The following is a 16,775-nucleotide window of genomic DNA, read 5'->3' on the forward strand; positions in this document are numbered from 1 at the left end:
TGGGGTGGCTGTGAAGATACTTCGGAAACATTTGAGTCACGGTCTCGTGGAAATGTGGCTTTGCTGCCGTCGTGCTGTTGCTGGTTCTCTTTCTTCTGAAGCAACTTGGGGAGGTGGACAAGAGAGCCGGGGCTTAAGTCTGGGTCTTAAACAAGTCACATGATCTTTGAGAGCCTCGGTTTTGCTCATCTGTAAAGGGGGCATGTTACCCTGTCTGCCTCTCCAAGGTCACCTGTAAGCATCTGAGAGAAGGCTGGTAGTCTGTGGTTGAGAAGGACTTTTTAAAGAGTAGGTGGATTGGGGTACAGCTGCGGGGAGGATTTGAAGAAGCCAGACTTCCTTCCAAGAGAGGCGGAGTGGGGAGGGTGAACCCTGACCTTTTCTCTCATGAGCTGAGTAACTGCTGAGGTTCCATTACTCACGTGCCCCGAGCCCCCGTGTTCCCATCTGAAGAGACCTACGTGTGCCCAGGGCTCCGTGGGTGGTCTCTAGGACAGCCCCGTGGTACTCGCCTCCGCTTCTGGAAGCAGCAGCCCGCTGACCTCGGGCCGCCCTCTCTGGCCGCCACCCTGGAGGGCAAAGCCTCTCTGACCTCACTCAGGTCCTGCCGAGGTGCCCCCCCAGCCTGGCTTCCTGGAGTCCCCTGGTCCCCACCGATGCTCTGCTCATGTGATCTCCGGCTCGAGATGTCGACATCCAGCTCCGGGCTGCCCGGAAACCCCCAGGCGGGGGGCCCGACGGGCAGGGGCCGTGAGGACTCCTCGGGTGTTGCCACACGAGCGCCTGTTCGGGCGCCGTTGGCAGAAGTTCCTGTTTCCTCTCCAAGGAGCGGTGGACAGCGGAGGGAATTCGGGCTTCCGGTGGCGCTGAGATTATTCCAAACACACAGCATCACCCTCGAGAGGCTGTAGCGGGGCACCGCGTGACATGCGGTAGCGTCATGGTGCCGCGGTCCGTTCCCAGCAGAGGGTAGCTGCTGGCGGCCGCCCTCTTGGGGGGCTGAGTGCTGATGGGGGCATTTTCTGCTCACGAGTTTCTTTACACTGGTCCCTTCACGGGGACCACATAAGGCAGTGAGGCTGGCTCTTTGCGGCCAGCCTACCAATCCTTAGGGAGTTGGCGCACCTGCCACCAAGACTGTTACCCCACTTTCCTGATGAGACTGAGGCACCCGGAAGAGAATCGACCAACCCAGACAGGACAGTTCCTAAGCAGCACCACTTTAACTGGAGTCCAGTTCGGTCTGGCCACGGATCCCCTGGGCTCAGCCTGGGCTTATGGGTGCTTCTGGTCTAGGCCCCAGTCCAGGTGCTGGGAGTGAATTGGCTGTGTGACCTTGAGCCAGTCACCTGATGTCTCTGGGCTCCAGTTTCTTTCTGTGTCCTCAGAGCGCTGGACTAATTCGATATTTCTTAAACGTTTTCACGAAAACAGTTCAATGAATTTCTTGGAAGTTTTGTGTTTACCCGTAAACGTTCTCATAACATCGTGTGTTCTTCTCCATGATTCAGAGTGTATTTTAATTTTTGCAGAGTTTTGCAGAGTTCCCGTTGTGGCTCAGCAGTGATGAACCCAACTGGTATCCATGAGGATGTAGGTTCAATCCCTGGCCTTGTTCAGTAGGTTAAGGATCCAGCATTGTCATAAGCTGTGGTGTAGGTCACGGACCTGGCTCTGATCTGGCATTGCTGTGGCTGAGGCTGTGGCATAGGCTGGCAGCCTCAGCTCCGATTTGACCCCCAGCCTGGGAACTTCCATGTGCCTTGGTTCCCCTAAAAAAAGAAAAAAAAGAGCCACAGTAGTTACACAGAAATGCTGGGGCAGGTTTCCACACCCCGCCTCCAGCTCAATTAGCCTCGTTGTCTCCGCAAGTCATTTCCTCCTGTGAGCCTCCGTGTCTGTCTGTCTTTCTTTCTTTCTTTCCTTCTTTCTTTCTTTCTTTCTTTCCTTCTTTCTTTCTGTCTTTCTTTCCTTCTTTCTTTCTTTCTTTCTTTCTTTCTTTCTTTCTTTCTTTCTTTCTTTCTTTCTTTGTCTTTCTGTCTTTCTGTCTGTCTTTTTTTTAGGTTAGAAGGGACTTATTTATTTTTTTATAATGATTTTTATTTTTTCCATTATAGCTGGTTTACAGTGTTCTGTCAATTTTCTACTGTACAGCAAAGTGAGCCAGTCAGTCACTCACACACACACACACACACACACACACACACACACACAAACGCACATTCTTTTTTCTCACGTTATCATGCTCCATCATAAGCGACTAGACATGGTTCTCAGTGCTATCCAGCAGGACGTCATTGCTTATCTGCTCCAAAGGCAATCGTTTGTATCTGTTAACCCCAGATTCCCAATCCGTCCCGCTCCCCCCCACCCCCACCCCCCGGCAACCACAAGTCTGTTCTCCAAATCCATGACTTTCTTTCCTGTGGAAAGGTTCATTTGTGCCAAATATTAGATTCCAGATGTGTGATATCATATGGTATTTGTCTTTCTCTTTCTGACTTATTTCACTCAGTATGAGAGTCTCTAGTTCCATCCATGTTGCTGCACATGGCATTATTTTGTTCTTTTGTATGGCTGAGTAGTATTCCACTGTGCGTATATACCACATCTTCCGAATCCAATTGTCTGTGGATGGACATTTGGGTTGTTTCCATGTCTTGGCTATTGTGAATAGTGCTGCAATGAACACGTGGGTGCATGTGTCTTTTTCAAGGGAACTTTTGTCCAGATATATGCCCAGGAGTGGGATTGCTGGCTCATGCGGTAGTTCTATGTATAGTTTTCTGAGGAACCTCCATACTGTTCTCCATAGTGGTTGCACCAGCTTCCATTCCCACCAACAGTGCAGGAGGGTTCCCTTTTCTCCACACCCCCTCCAGCATTTGCTATGTGTGAACTTACTAATGATGGCCATTCTGACTGGTGTGAGGTGGTACCTCATGGTAGTTTTGATTTGCATTTCTCTCTAATAATCAGGGATGTTGAGCATTGTTTCATGTGCTTGTTGCCCATCTGTATAGCTTCTTTGGAGAAATGTCTATTCAGGTCTTTTGCCCGTTTTCCATTGGCTGAGGCTACTAGAGCAATTGAGTTGCTGGAAACTAGGTTTTTCAAGGCGCCCAGAGGCGAGGGGACAACAGATGAGTCAAGGGGCCACTGCTGCCCAGAACAGTAAGCCCAACAACCGGGGCATGTCGTGGGCCCTCTGCAGACACAGAGATGCAGCAGCCGGGCTTGGAGAGTCGGAGGCCTTTTGTGGCGGAGATCGGGGTCTCATCAGAGACGTGCAGGACGGCAGGAGGCAGCTGTCAAAAATGGGCCCGCGGGACGTCACGGGCAGTGAGAACAGAAAAATGCAGGCCCCGGTGGCGCTAAGCTCCTCCCCGCACACGGCGTCTTGACTAAGGCTCCAGACGACCTGCAGTGGATCCTGTTCACCGATTTTGCAGATGAGGAAACGGGGCTGAGATTCGTTACACAGCTTTGCCCAAGGCCACCTCGCTTGTCAGGCTCAGCCGGGCTTCAAACCCAGCCCACTGAGATCCCAGGGTCTGAGCTCCCAAGTGGGCAGCCACTTGTGAGCTGGGAATCAGGGGCCGCCTTTCTCAGCAGATGAAGGGCAAAAGAGAAGACAGGCCTCACGCTGGGGTTGGTGCCGGAAGGGTGGGTGCCGGTGGGCCCTGGGGTCTGGGGAGCAGAGGGTCAGCCCTGGCCGGGGGACAGAGGGCTTCAGGCAGCCACGGGGGCCTCTCTGTGTAGAGAAAAAGCCAGCAGGGCTCCTTCTGGTCCCTCAAGGCCCCGCCCTCTGATGGGCTGTTGTGTCTGAGCTGCTGGAGGACACACAGCTTGTGGTTTTCTGTGCCTCTTACCCCTGGGCTTCCAGGACGGGGTCTCGGAGTCCACACATCTTTGCTGAAGGCAGCCCCGGGGGAGTACGCTGGTTTCTCGCACAGCCTTTGCCCGTGGTAGAGGCTCACCGAGTTTGTGGGGCATACGGAAGGGTGACAGGGAGCTCAGCCCCCTCATGTCATAGACGAGAAAGCCGGGGTCCAGAGAGACGGATGTTCTCCCGGGGGGTGGGGAGAAGGCGCTGGGCGAGCAGTAGCCCATCCCCCTCCTCTTGAAGCCAGGGAGCCTCGCCACCCCCGGGATCCCACCCCCTCTTGGCCCATCCACCCCTTCCCAGGGGTGCTGAGCAATTGCCGGGGGAGCTTGGCCCGATCCCCAGGCCATGCACCTTCCGAAGTTCTGCAAGAGGGAGAGACTCTGGGCACTGTGGGGGGACCCAGCCGAGAGCTGGACAGTTAAGCATGAAGCCTGGACGCTCCTTGCTTCTAAGCAGGGTGGAATCAGAATTGCAGACCGCTCAGAGTTTCTGTGGTGGCTCAGTGGTAATGAACCCAACTAGTATCCACAGTTCGATCCCTGGCTCTGCTCAGTGGGTTATGGATCCTGCATTGCCACGAGCTCTCGTATAGGTCGCAGATGCAGCTCGGATCCCTCGTTACTGTGTCTGTGGTGCAGGCCAGCAGCTGCAGTTCTGATTCAACCCAGCCTGGAAACTTCCATATGCCGCAGGTGCAGTCCTAAAAAAAAAAAAAAAAAGATTTGTAGACTCCTCGATTCCCTCTGCGGAGCATGAGAGGCAGCCGTGATAACCATGGGCTCCCAGACACCCCAGAGCAGGCACTGGCCGCGGTGCTGCCTCACTGAAAGGGGAACGTGGCTCCTCCGAGGCAGCGTCTCTCTGCACAGCCTGCACATCATTTTTTAATGAGTTGCCACTTGGACAATGGGGCTAAGCCTTGGCCCTGATTGTGTCGTTGCCTTGTCTCCCTCCGCCCTTCAAGTTTGTTTTTTTTCTTTCTTTCTTCCTTTCTTCCAACTTCTCCTGCTTGCTTTCTTCTCTCTCCAGCCTCCACTTACTGGAAATGCAAGCTCTCCGCGCATGAATGGCAGGGAGGGGGGGAGGCGCCAGGACAAAGGGAAGGCTTTGTCTGGCGGTGAATTTAGAAGCACGTGGGTGGCGGGGAGCTCTCAGACTTCCTTCATCCGCCCGTCACGAAGCTTGCCTTGTGCCGGCAGACAAGGGGAGACGCGTTCGATCCTCTGGCTGTGCCTGGGCCCCAAGTTACGGGGCTGGGTAGAGAGCCCCAGCAGGCAGCCCCTCGTAGGAGCAGCCCCTCGTGGGAGCAGGGCACAGGGGTGGCAGGCTGCTGGTTGTGGGGAGGGATGTTCCTATTTTGGAGCAGTGAGCCCGCCTGGGGCGTGATGCCAGCCCGTGTGACCGGGACTCAGCTCCTCATGATCCGTGACCTCTTACTCCACTGGCGCCGTTTCCTCAAAGTTGGGGACACTGACCCTTCCCCACTCCCCCCCCCCCCCCCCCCGCCAAGATAAAACCCAAGGAGAGACCATCTCAGCCCTAACCCCCTCGGCTCCACCCCCTCTTCCCGGGCATCACCTCGTCAGCATCAGCATCAGAGCAAAGCACGCCTTTCTCCATCGCCACCTGCGTGCCAGCCGCCGTCCAGTTGCTTATAAAATGAAAAGAGGGCCCGCACAGCAGGCGCTCGCTCGAAATTATTTGCCAGAGACTCCAGTTTTTTGCTTGGTGGATACCTTGTTGGGCAAGAGGACACCTGGGCCCCAGCTGTGTCGTCTGTCGAGGGCAGATAAAGGTAGTGCTCTCTGCAGAGGGTCGGTGGAGGTTTAAAGGCGTGGAAGCTCTTAAAATGCCTGGAGGGGTCACGGTGCTGGCAGAGCACTCACCCGTGTAGAGCGGGTCGGTGGGCGGTAGCGTGATGCTGGAGAAGGGACACATTTGGTGTCACAAACATGGTCCCCCGCGGGCAGCAACTCACCCTGCATGCCCCACGAGCATCCTCCGAACACTCCAAAAGCCGAACGCTCCATTTCCTCGTTTTTAAAAAAATGCTAAAAATTAAACAAAATTAGTTTTATGTATTTATTTTTTTCTTTTTACAGCTGCACCTGGGGTATATGGAGGTTCCCAGGCTAGGGGTCGAATCAGAACTGCAGCTGCAGGTCTACACCACAGTCCCAGCAACACCAGATCCGAGCCTCATCGTCCACCCGTGCCTCAGCTTAGAGCAACGCTGGGTCCTTAGCCCACGGAGTGAGGCCAGGGATCGAACCCGAGTCCTCGTGGACACTGTGTCGGGTCCTTAACCCGCTGAGCCACAGCGGGAACCACCCTTTCATTGTTTTTACTGCCACGGTAAAGTTGGCTTTTCTTCCGTACTCTGCGTCCCACCCAGGAGCATCGGCAGCTGCTCATGATACCCGCTGATACTTTCCTCTCTTCTTCCCTCCCCCCACCCATCCCTGTCCAGAGGGACCAGGTACCGTTGCTTTGGCTCCTAAGTGTCTACAGGCAGGCTGCCTGCTGTCTACAGGCAGGCTGCCTGCTGCCCTCCCGCCTGCCCAGCCTCTGCCAGTACCCCTGCTCTCCCATGGAGCCATGAACTTGCCTCTCCCTTGGGCTCTTGGCCTCCGCCTCCTCTCTTCCAGGCTGCCCTCCACCCTGATAGCCCGAGGGGTCTTTCTGAGTCCCCCATCTAGCCTTTAACTCTCCCCCTGAACATCCTTCAGTGAAAACATCTGACGGGTCAGCCTAAAGCTGAGTGGCTGGCAGCTGTGTCCTGCACCCGCCTGGGCCCTGAGCATGGAGAGGGGCTGAAAACATGTGCCAACAGCCCACTCTTTGTACATTCACTGGATGAATGCCTCTCCTCTCGTTCGCTTTCTCTGGGCCCTGTGCTGTGCTGGGCACATGCCCACCGGTTCGTTAATCTATCTGGGAGGGAGGTGTCATCGCTTCATTTTGCACCAGAGAAACTGCAGCCCAGAGAGGTTCATGGGCTGGCCAAAGCTACACAGCTTCTCTGGTGGGGGGGGGGCTGGTCTCGGAGGCCAAAGACCCCATCCCCTCACCACCAGGGGCAACGCACATGGGCCGTGAAGGGACCAGGGGGCCTGACAGGTGCAGCTTCTGGCCCCTGTCTGGAAAAGCAGTGTGGGCTGGTGTGTGAGCTGCCTTGGGACCAGGCCACGAGGAACAGAGCTGGGGTTGCAGGCAAATACCGTGTCTGGATCTGGTGCAAGGCAGAGAATAGCGTGGGCCAGGGGCGAAGAGCATGAGCTGAGCCGCTACGGGTGGATTCTGCACCCGCTGAGAACCAGATGCCCTGTGCCAGGCGACAGAGATGGGGCCAGGGTCGAGATGAAGGGGGCAGCCGGAGATGACGAGGGTAAGGGTGCCTGAGGGGCACCAGCCTGACGGCCGAGTCGGATGCGTCGAGGACAGTAAGGGACAAAGACGGTGCAGAGCCCCGAGGCTGGCCCACCCTCCTCCCCTTCCGAGTCCTCCGGGAACCATCCCTCTGTGGCTGCCATCCTGCTACTCACTCCTTTCGCTGCCAGCACAGGTTCACCTTTCGGGAAGCCGTCCTGACCCCTCTCGGCAGGTACAACCAGCCCCTCCGGGGTCACCCCCCGCAACCCAGACTCTCTGGGCCCGATCCGTGTTCGCCGGGTGACGGGCAGGAGAGCGGAGCTCCAGCTTCCACGTCCGGCCCCGCCGCCTCTCGCCGGACCTTTGCGAGCCTCTGCCTGGGCTGGGCCTCCTGGTCTCTTGGGTCCAGCGAGGGCTGGGTGGATCCGGATGGCCCTGTCCAGCAGCACCGAGGCCTGTGACGTGACAGCAGCGGGAGAGGACACAGAGGAAGGCTTTCCACTCCCCTCTCCACCATCGAACGCCTTGCTTTTTACACGAGTCGCCACTTAGGAGCTGGAGTCAGGCGGTGGGCGGTCAGCGCTGGGGTTCAGAATCCGAGGACGGCCCCTCCCTTGCCTCCCCCTCAGCCATGTGGCCTGCGGCCCGGTGCCGCCAGGAAGACACCAGCCATCCCTGGGGACGAGGACAGACTTGGGTTGTTAGGGCCACATGAAAAGTCACTGTCATGCCATCTCCTCTGTGTGATTTCCCGGAACGCTCTGCAGGCTTTGTGTTTGCTTCTGCCGGTCCATTCACTCTGTGAGCACCATTCGCGCACCTGCTCTGCATCAGGTCCAGGGCCGGATCCGGGTAACCCTGGGGACCAGGCGGGCTGCGGTGCTCTTGTCTTCTGGGAGGGGCTGGGAACTTGGATGCCCTGTGCCCTCCTGCCCATCGCAGGCCCCATCTAACCCCCACGGGGGCTCTCTGGAGGAGATGCTGCCAAGGCTCCACTCGGCCCTGAGTTTCTCAGACGCTCCACTTTCTTTGTGACCTGTGGGCCCTCGCGCCTCTTCACCAATATGCTCGGCCCCTGGAAGAAGCTTCCACCCACCCCATTTGATCCCCTGAATGGAGCTCTAGGCTATGGAAGCTGCCCTCTCGCCCCGCCGTCCCCCACCCCCGCCAACCTCCCACCTGTAGGATCTAAGTGCCCGGAATCCTGGCTTCCCGCCCACACTGCCCACATCCCACTTGGGAGCCTTCCCCAGATAATCAGAACCATTAGGGCCTCCTAATGCCACCTGACCTCGGGCCTGTGATGGGCCCCGCGCCGGCTGTCCATGCATTATTAACGCGCAGAGAGCAGAGGGAGCCACTCGGATGTATTACACGCTGGCGTCCCCGTGCATTAGTTTGTAGCGTTGGTAGCATCCCTCTGGTGCCCAGAGATGCCTCCTTCCCAGATCGGCCCCGGGAGTGAGTGCTGATGGGGGAGCTGGCCTTTCTGGGTGCGGGGCACCTGCAGCAGCGGGAACCTGGTACTGACGCCAGGACACGAGACGGCACAGGCCTGGCATGTCCAGGTCAGGGAGGCGAGCAGGTGGAGGGTGAGCTCATCTCCTCCTCAGCTCTGCAGGGAAGGAGGGAAGAGGCTGCAGGAGGGACACAGCCTGTTCAAGCTCACGGCGAGAAAGGATGGAGGCTCAGGCTCCTGGTGCGCCCCCCACATCGAGCCCCCCTTGAGCGGAGCCTTGTTGGTTTCTGAGCCTTAGACCAGGCCTCCCCGAGTGGACAGAGGGGCGCTCTGGGCAGGGGGCCTTCCTCATCTCCTGAGGGGTCCCGGAGAAGGCAAGGTGAACACCCCCTCCTCTGCTTCTGCATCTTCTAGCGCCAGTTGGCTGTGCTCCCTCTCTTGACCTTAGTGTCTTCATCTGGAGAAGAGACACAAAAATCCCTACCTCCCCGCCTCCTTCCTCAGGCGGGCGCGAGGCTGCAGAGGGCTGAGACGGAGGCTCACACACCGTGTGATCACGTGTCAAAAGCAACCACACACCTCCTTCTTCCGTATCTCCAGTGTCTTGCGTCTTTGGATGCAGAGTCAGATATCCAGCTGGCTGCCCTATAGTTGTATTGAAATAAAAATACGGAGTTCCTGCTGTGACTCAGTGGGTCAAGAACCCGCAGTGTCTGTGAGGATGTGTTTGATCCCTGGCCTCGCTCAGTGGGCCCAGGATCTGGCGTTGCCGCAAGCTGTGGTGTTGTTCACAGATGGGGCTTGGATCCAGCACTGCTGTGGCTGTGGTGTAGACCAGCAGCTGCAGCTCCGATTTGACCCCTAGCCTGGGAACGTCCATAAACCACAGGTGTGGCCGTAAAAACTTTTTAAATACTAGAAACTAAAGAAAAAGAGGAATGGGGGTGGTGACTGGGAGACTCCGAGGAGGGTAACAATTCAGGAGGCCCTGGCCTCGAGCCCGGACCTGCCTCTTACAAGCTAGTGACCTCGGCCACAACCTCTCTTCTCCCTTTAGTCTCAGTTTTTCCTTCTGTCAAATGAGTAGGGAGTTGGGAGGGGAGAAAATTAAAATTGCTCTGAAAACATTCCAACTTAAAAGTCACTGGGGGCTCCTTTAGACTAAAAGGTAAATGACTAATATCTGGGGTGTTTTTTGGTTGGTGGGTTGGTTGATTGGTTTTTTTGTGTGTTTGTTTGTTTGTTTTTGCCACACCTACAGCATCTAGAATTTCCCGGGCCAGGGATTGAGTACGAGCCGCAGCTGTGAGCTGTGCCACAGTTGCAGCATCGCCGGATGGTTAACCCACTGCACCGGGCCAGGAATCAAACCTGGGCCTCCGAAGCTACCTAAGCTGATGCAGTTGGATTCCTAACCCACTGTGCCACGGTGGGAACTCCCATCAGGTCCCTTTCTAATGGCACATTTGGGAAGGGGGTTCGGAGTCCTGGGGAGCACACGGTTCCCAGAGGCAGAAGTGAGGGGTGAGCTCGGCCCATCTGCTCCTCCGTCCCGAGGGCTCCGTTTCTTCCCCACGTTGCAGATGAGTGAGCTGAGGTGTCGAAAGTGGCGCTGCCTCCGGTCACAGAGCCAGGGCGAGGACAGAACAGGCCCAGGACTTCCCTGTCCCTCCAGGGTCATGTAGGGAGGAGATGGGCAAGGAAGGGGCCCCCAGGGGCCAATCCCCTCTCTGGGCTCTTCGTGGGTCCCTCGGGACCTCATTTTGTTCCCTCAACCCTCCTGGGAGGTGGCTCTAGTTATCAATTCCATTTCACAGACCCCGATGGCTTGGGCGAGTGAGCAGAAGCCCTGGGACGATGGGGCCGGTGGTCTGATGTCTGGTTGTCCCTGGATGGCTGTGGGGCGGGGGCACGTGGCCGCATAGCTGGGTGGCCCCCGGGCGGTACCGGAGGCTGTGACTGAGAGCGAGACGACAGACACTCGGAGGCAGGTGACACGGCCCCGGCTTGGCAGCTGTCCTCTATGCAAACCAGGCCTCCAGCCCCGAACAAGGGCGAGGCGGAGAAACCCCCGCCTTCCCCTCCCCGTGACCCCAGCCTGTGCCTCGTGACACCCTCTCTGCAGCAGCTGCCCCCTTCTAGGCCTGGAATCTCAGGCCAGAGGCGGGTTCACGGGAGCCCCGTGCACCCCGGGGGAGTTCCCCAGGCCCATCTGGAGGCGGCCGCAGCCCCACCGGGGTCTGGCCGGAGGCACCAGCCCTAGCAGCCGCTCTGCACCAGGCCGACCACACCGCCTGTCACTGCTGGGTCCCAGCACGTCACCCTCTGCCCTGCCTCTGGGCCTTTGCTCCTGCGGTGCCCATTGCTGGACCCTCCCCCACCCAGCCGCTGTTCTGAGACTTTGTTTCGTTTGGTTTTGGTTTTGGGGTTTTTTGGCCGCACCCTCAGCATATGGAGGTTCCCAGGCTAGGGGTGGAATTGGAGCTGTAGCTGCTGGCCTACACCACGGCCACAGCAGCACGGGATCCAGGCTGCATCTGCAACCTATACCACAGCTCACGGCAATGCTGGATCCTTAACCCCCTGAGTGAGGCCAGGGATCGAACCCACGTCTTCATGGATACTAGTCAGTTCATTACTGCTGAGCCACAATGGGAACTCCTTCCTGTTCTGACACTTTGGCGGAGCCAGCTGTAGCCCGGCGTGCCCAGGCCCCACGTCACCTGTCACCAGTCGCAGTACTACCTGGGATTCTTGTCCAGTGCCCCGATCCCCACCAGCCTGGGCCCTGCCCCGCTGAGGCTGAGAGATTCACAAATCTGGGTGGGGAGGGGGGGCGCACAGTCTCATTGAATCCTCACCACCCCGGAGGGGAAGGCATGCTTCTCGTTCTCACTTTGTAGATGATGAAGGGTGCTCAGAGACGTCAAGTCACTGGCCCAAGGTAACACAGCTCCCAAGTAGAAGGGTCGGGATGAGGAGCTGGGAGTCCCTCTGCAGAACCCACATTGGGAAGAAGACTGGCCCTTCTCAGTCTTTTATTCCCAGAGCCCACAGAGCATAGAGTAATTAAGGACCAAGAGGAGTCAGATGAAGTCAGATAAAGAACGAGAGGGCGGCGGCTCCTCCCGTGTCCACCCCGAGGCCCTGGGCCCAGCTGCTCCTGCCTCCCTCCTGCTCCCCCAGGCACAGGCGGCCCCGTGCCGGTCTCCCCGCACTAGACCTCGGCTTGGGAAGTCCTTCCCGCAGTGCTGTGGCCTCAGGCAGCTATACCCATTTCCAAGAGAGGAAACAGGCCCATGATGCCCCCGAGGCACCCAGCAGGACACGGCCGGCCCCGCCTCCAGCCCGGTGCTCTGGGCTCTGGGTTGGTGCCCCTTCTCCAGGCTGACTGGGGGAGGCCTTCCTTCCCAAAGGCGCCAGCTGCCTCTGGCCCGAGGGGACGACGAGGTGACAGCCCAGTGGGTCAGCTGGCCTCCCTCCCCCGTGGCTGAGAAGAGAGGAAACACCAGGCAGTGGGGGATTCCTCTGGGGCGCCACGCCCCCCGGCCACTTCCTCTGGACACTCTCGTTTTCTTTGTCACTTGTTTTAGTTTCTGCTTTTCTTCCCTCGTTCCTTTTTTTCGAGGTCACTTTCATTTCCGTCTGTCAGTGTCTCCCCACCCCACCCCCACCCGTCCTTTGGGCTCGGCTGGCTGCCCCCCCCCCTCCTCCCTTGGGATCCCCATTCCACAGTGGCATCGCCGAGGCGGCTCTCAGATGTCCGGAGACGCGAGGCCGGGATGGCGCATCCCCCAGGCTCTCTGCTGGGCCTCAGCGGGCAATGACAGTGGGACTGTCCACCTCAGAGGGAGGCGAGGAGAAAGGCGCGGCCGTGGGTAGGGCGCACCTAACCGGCGTTTAGAGAAACTCGGTAGATTCCAGGTCTGCGTGCAGCCCCCTGTGACTGTGGACGTCCGTCCCACCGCGTCTTCACTGGGTCCCACATCTGGCCAGAGGCAGCAATGACCATGCACAAGCCACCAAGGGCTGCACAGAGGAAGGTCTGAGAAAGGACGGGCGTACATCCAGGGTTGCCCTCTAAGGCAGCACAGCCCTCTGCCCAACGCAGCACCCCCTCCATCCTGCCCAGAACACAGGCCTCCTTTCTCGCCAGCTGCCTGTGGCAAGGAGCTTGGTACTGCCCAGAGCAGCCCATCCGTAGCCAGACAACTCTGCTACCTAGAAAGTTCTGTCTTCTGGGGAGCAGAGGCCCACCCTTCTCTCCTTCCACCTCCACCTTTGGCCAACCCCAAAGGGGTCTCCTCCCCCTCGTTCCAGATGTTTGAACAGTACCCTTGGGCTGCTCCAGTTTTGCCCTCAAATCTCTCTGCCCCAGCCTGAGAGGTAGATGGCAGAGTGGTAAGTTCTTGGCCCCTAGAACTCAACCCCCCAAGTTCGAACTGGCGTGGCCTCTTGCCACCTATGTGACGCTGTGCCTTCGATGCCCCAAAGGGCAGCTGTGGGACCTAGGTGAGAGGATGTGTGAGGTGCCGGCGTATTAAAACTGCCTGCTAGACATCATCTGCCACCATTTTTGTTGTTTAAGACCTAACATCCACAAATTCTTAACAGCCACTCAAAGGATAGTGTCCTAGACAGCTTCTCAGTGTGTCGTCTGCTGAGTTCTGCATGGCCATTTCCTTCTTACAACTCAGAGAAGGTGTCTTGATTCCTTGAGGCAGCCCCTCGGCAAAGGAAGAGCCATGGCTTGGGAATGAGCCCTGTGTTCACATTCTAGCCCCCCCGCTGGGCCTGATTTACCCAGGTAATACCTGGGCCTAAGCACTAAGACATGAAAAGAAAAAGGATGGGCTCTAAAATATGGAAAGTGCTGATCGGAGTGCATGTTTAAGTTAATGTATTCAAATGCGATTAATTGTTTGGTTTAGTGTTTTTTAACAAGGGGCCTACCCTTTGGGGGTTCCCGGGCTTGGCCTTGCCAAGGTTCCTGACTATAGACAATACTTACTGAGAAATCAGAGCTGATGGTTAATCTTATGAGTTACTCGTTGCATGTAATTTCAAAAGCAAAATTATTAAAAAAATTTTTTTCAGTCGAAGAAAGCATTTAGAACAGGACATGTTTTATGTAATGTGGGAGATGGCCTCCAAAATTATCAGCGCACAGGTCTTCAAGTGGCCCCGAGACAGGTCATTTTGTCTCTGAGTTACTAGCTCCTCACTTGCACGATGGGGACAAGACACCTGCCTCACTGAGCCTCCCCCTCTCTAGGACTGCCCGCCTGTCTTTTGGGGACTGTTGGAGAAGGGACAGAGCACCGATGACCCTGGCTTCCCAGCAGTTTCCATACTGGGAAGCGGATGCATTTGCTTTATTTCTGGTCCCGTGCATCAGGCTCTTTCATCCCGGCTGCCACCCATCCTACCTGAAAGGGAGTAGCACCGTGGGCTGCAGGTCATAGCTTGGGCTTTGGATGGCTCTCAGGGATTCTCAGTTATCCCTTTGCTGCTGCCAAGTCCACACAAGCCCTGGAAGGGCCAGCATCTTTCGCTGGCCAGAGCAGAATTCAGCAAGAAGACGCATCTGCTCCCTCACCTCTCAACCACTTTTCCTTGTCAGGAACCGCCGTCCCCTCACCTTTGTAATTGGGAGAGGCTCGTGGCTGAGGCAGGGAGAAGCCAGCTGGATGCATGGTGCAGGGTTAGAGGCCCAGCAGCCTCTCTGTCCATCCTTGGCCCAAGGATGCTAATCACTGCCTGAGAGGGGCTCTTTCATGTGCCCCTTCTGTCCCAGGGGGGCTGTTTGCCTACAAAGAAGGCAGAAAACGTGCCCTCCTGGGCTCTAGTCCCGCCTTTCTCACCCCCTCTGCTGCGGGACTTTGGACAAGTCACTTGGCCACTCTGAACCTCAGTTTCCTCTTCTGTCAACTGCAGAAACAAAGAGCTGGCCCACCCCTTCCTGGGTTGCTGTGGGCTTGTGAGTGAGAAGCCTTAGCAGATCTGCGCTGTGAAGGGGCAGGGGGAGATGCCAGCCTTCTTCTCTGTCTGGAGGTCAGAGCCCACCTAGCGTCCCTCGCCACTTCCGGCATCTCCAGCTCCACTCCCACCCCAGCCTGGCCCAGGCCTGGGGCCGCCCCCCTTCACGGAGCATATCTGCCCCTGGGATGGGGCGTGTGGTCTCAGACGAGACCCAGTGGGTGACCTCAATGCCGACCAGGTGTCAGCACCTCTATCGACACCTCACAACTCCAGCAGCCTCCCCCTTGCCCCACAGAGACTGTGTCTTTAAAAGCAAAAGAAAACAGAATTGAAGAATCACCAGGGAAAAAAGTACATCTCAGACTGCAGATAGAAAGAGTCCTTTCTGCCATTCTCTCCTCACCACCTGGACACGGCCGTCATCAAAGACATTCGTTAAACCAGAGAAGGTCTTTGCAGGGATCCTGTGTAACCCGAGCTTTGCTGCTGGTCTATATTTACCAACTGAAACCAGAGAGGTTAAGCGGCTTGCCCAGGTTTGCGCAGGGCATGTGCGTGAGGGCTGGGGCTGGGGCTCTGACCTCTAAATCTTTGTGCAGAAGCAGATGCCTGGCCTCACCCATTACCCGCTTCCGGACCCTGACACCCACTCAGAGGAGGTTGCCCTCTCTCCACTGTGTCTCTGAAAAGGGCCGGGGGGGCAGGTGCGGCTGGGTGTTGAAGACCACCTGTACGTGTGATAAGCTGTGAGTCTCTCTGCTCTCAGGCCCTCAGTTCTCCTATCTGCCGAAGGCTTTTTTGTTTTGTTTTGTTTGTTTGTTTGTTTGTCTTTTTACAGCCGCACCCTCGGCATATGGAAGTTTCCAGGCTAGGGGTCAAACTGGAGCGCCAGCTGCCGGCCTACGCCACAGCCACAGCAGTGCCAGATCCGAGCCACGTCTGCCACCTACACCACAGCTCACCGGATCCTTAACCCACGGAGCGAGGCCAGGGCGTCCTCATGGATGCTAGCTGGTTTTTTGCGCTGAATCACAGCGGGAAGTCCTGCAGAAGGCGCTTCTCCAGTGAGCAGATGTGTTCCCTTTAGTCGACAGCAGTTGGGCCTCGGGAACAAAAGCCCCTCCCCTTGCTCCTTCGGTCCCAGGCCTTGCACGTGAAGGCAGCCCCCCTTCTCTCAGGGGAACCAGCCTCCCCCGCCCCAGCAGCTGTTCTCAGAGGACCATCGAGCGAGCAGGGTGTCTGGGGGAGGTGAGAGTGTAAGGACTTATCCCGAAGCTGCCTTTGCGGTCAGCACGCTTGTTACCTAGACTTTGTGTTTGTGCTGTAAACTGAAGGTGCTCCCCCCACGTTCCTGTGTTGCAACCCAGTAAATGTGATGCTGTTCGGAAGTGGGGCCTTTGGAAGGCCACTAGGTCATGAGATTGGAGCCCTCATAAGCCAGATTAGTGCCCCTTGTGAAAGAGATCCAGGAGTTCCCATGGGGCTCAGCAGGTTAAGAAGCTGACACAGCGTCCATGAGGATGTGGGTCTGATTCCTGGCCTCGCTCAGATCTGTCGTTGCTGCATACAAGTTTAGAGGCGGCTCGGATCTGGAGTTGCTGTGGCTGTGCCGTAGGCCGGCAGCTGCAGCTCCAATTTGACCCCTAGCCTGGGAAGTTCCACGTGCCACGGGTAGGGCCGTAAAAAGAACAAAAAATGGTTGAAATGGTGCATTTGATGTTTATTGATAGTTTACCATGATTAAAAAAAGGAAGGAGAAAGAGGGGAAACAGGGACACAGCTTCCTTTTCACTGTCTGTCTTCTTTGGCACTGCCTGATTCTGCCTTCTTGGACGAGCTTGGGAAGGGGACGGTGGTGGTGCAAGGCACCCCCAAGCCACGAGGTGATGCCACCCCTGCAAACCTGGAGAGGACTGTTGATGTCTGGGCTGCCCCAAGGCCGTTGTGACCCCAGGAGAAGCTAAAGGCTCTGTTCTCTGGCCTTTAGCCAGCGATGACAGCGGCATCTGAAGAAGTGGGCAAAGCCGCTCGCTCCCCATCTCTAAAGCCAAGCTGCTGGACCTCCAGGAGGGC

General features: G+C 57.1%; 1 protein-coding gene across 8 annotated transcripts in view; it reads left to right on the forward strand.

The window, feature by feature from the left end:
- HIVEP3 (HIVEP zinc finger 3) overlaps positions 1-16,775 on the forward strand; it is a 494,489-nt gene that overhangs the window by 293,917 nt on the left and 183,797 nt on the right. The window lies entirely within an intron of this gene.

The sequence above is a fragment of the Sus scrofa genome, chromosome 6, assembly GCF_054392235.1.
Source record: "Sus scrofa isolate SSC_HxYL_T2T_F1_AM1 chromosome 6, Sscrofa_HxYL_maternal_Yorkshire_Landrace_v2.0, whole genome shotgun sequence".
In the NCBI taxonomy this organism is placed as follows: Eukaryota; Metazoa; Chordata; class Mammalia; order Artiodactyla; family Suidae; genus Sus; species Sus scrofa.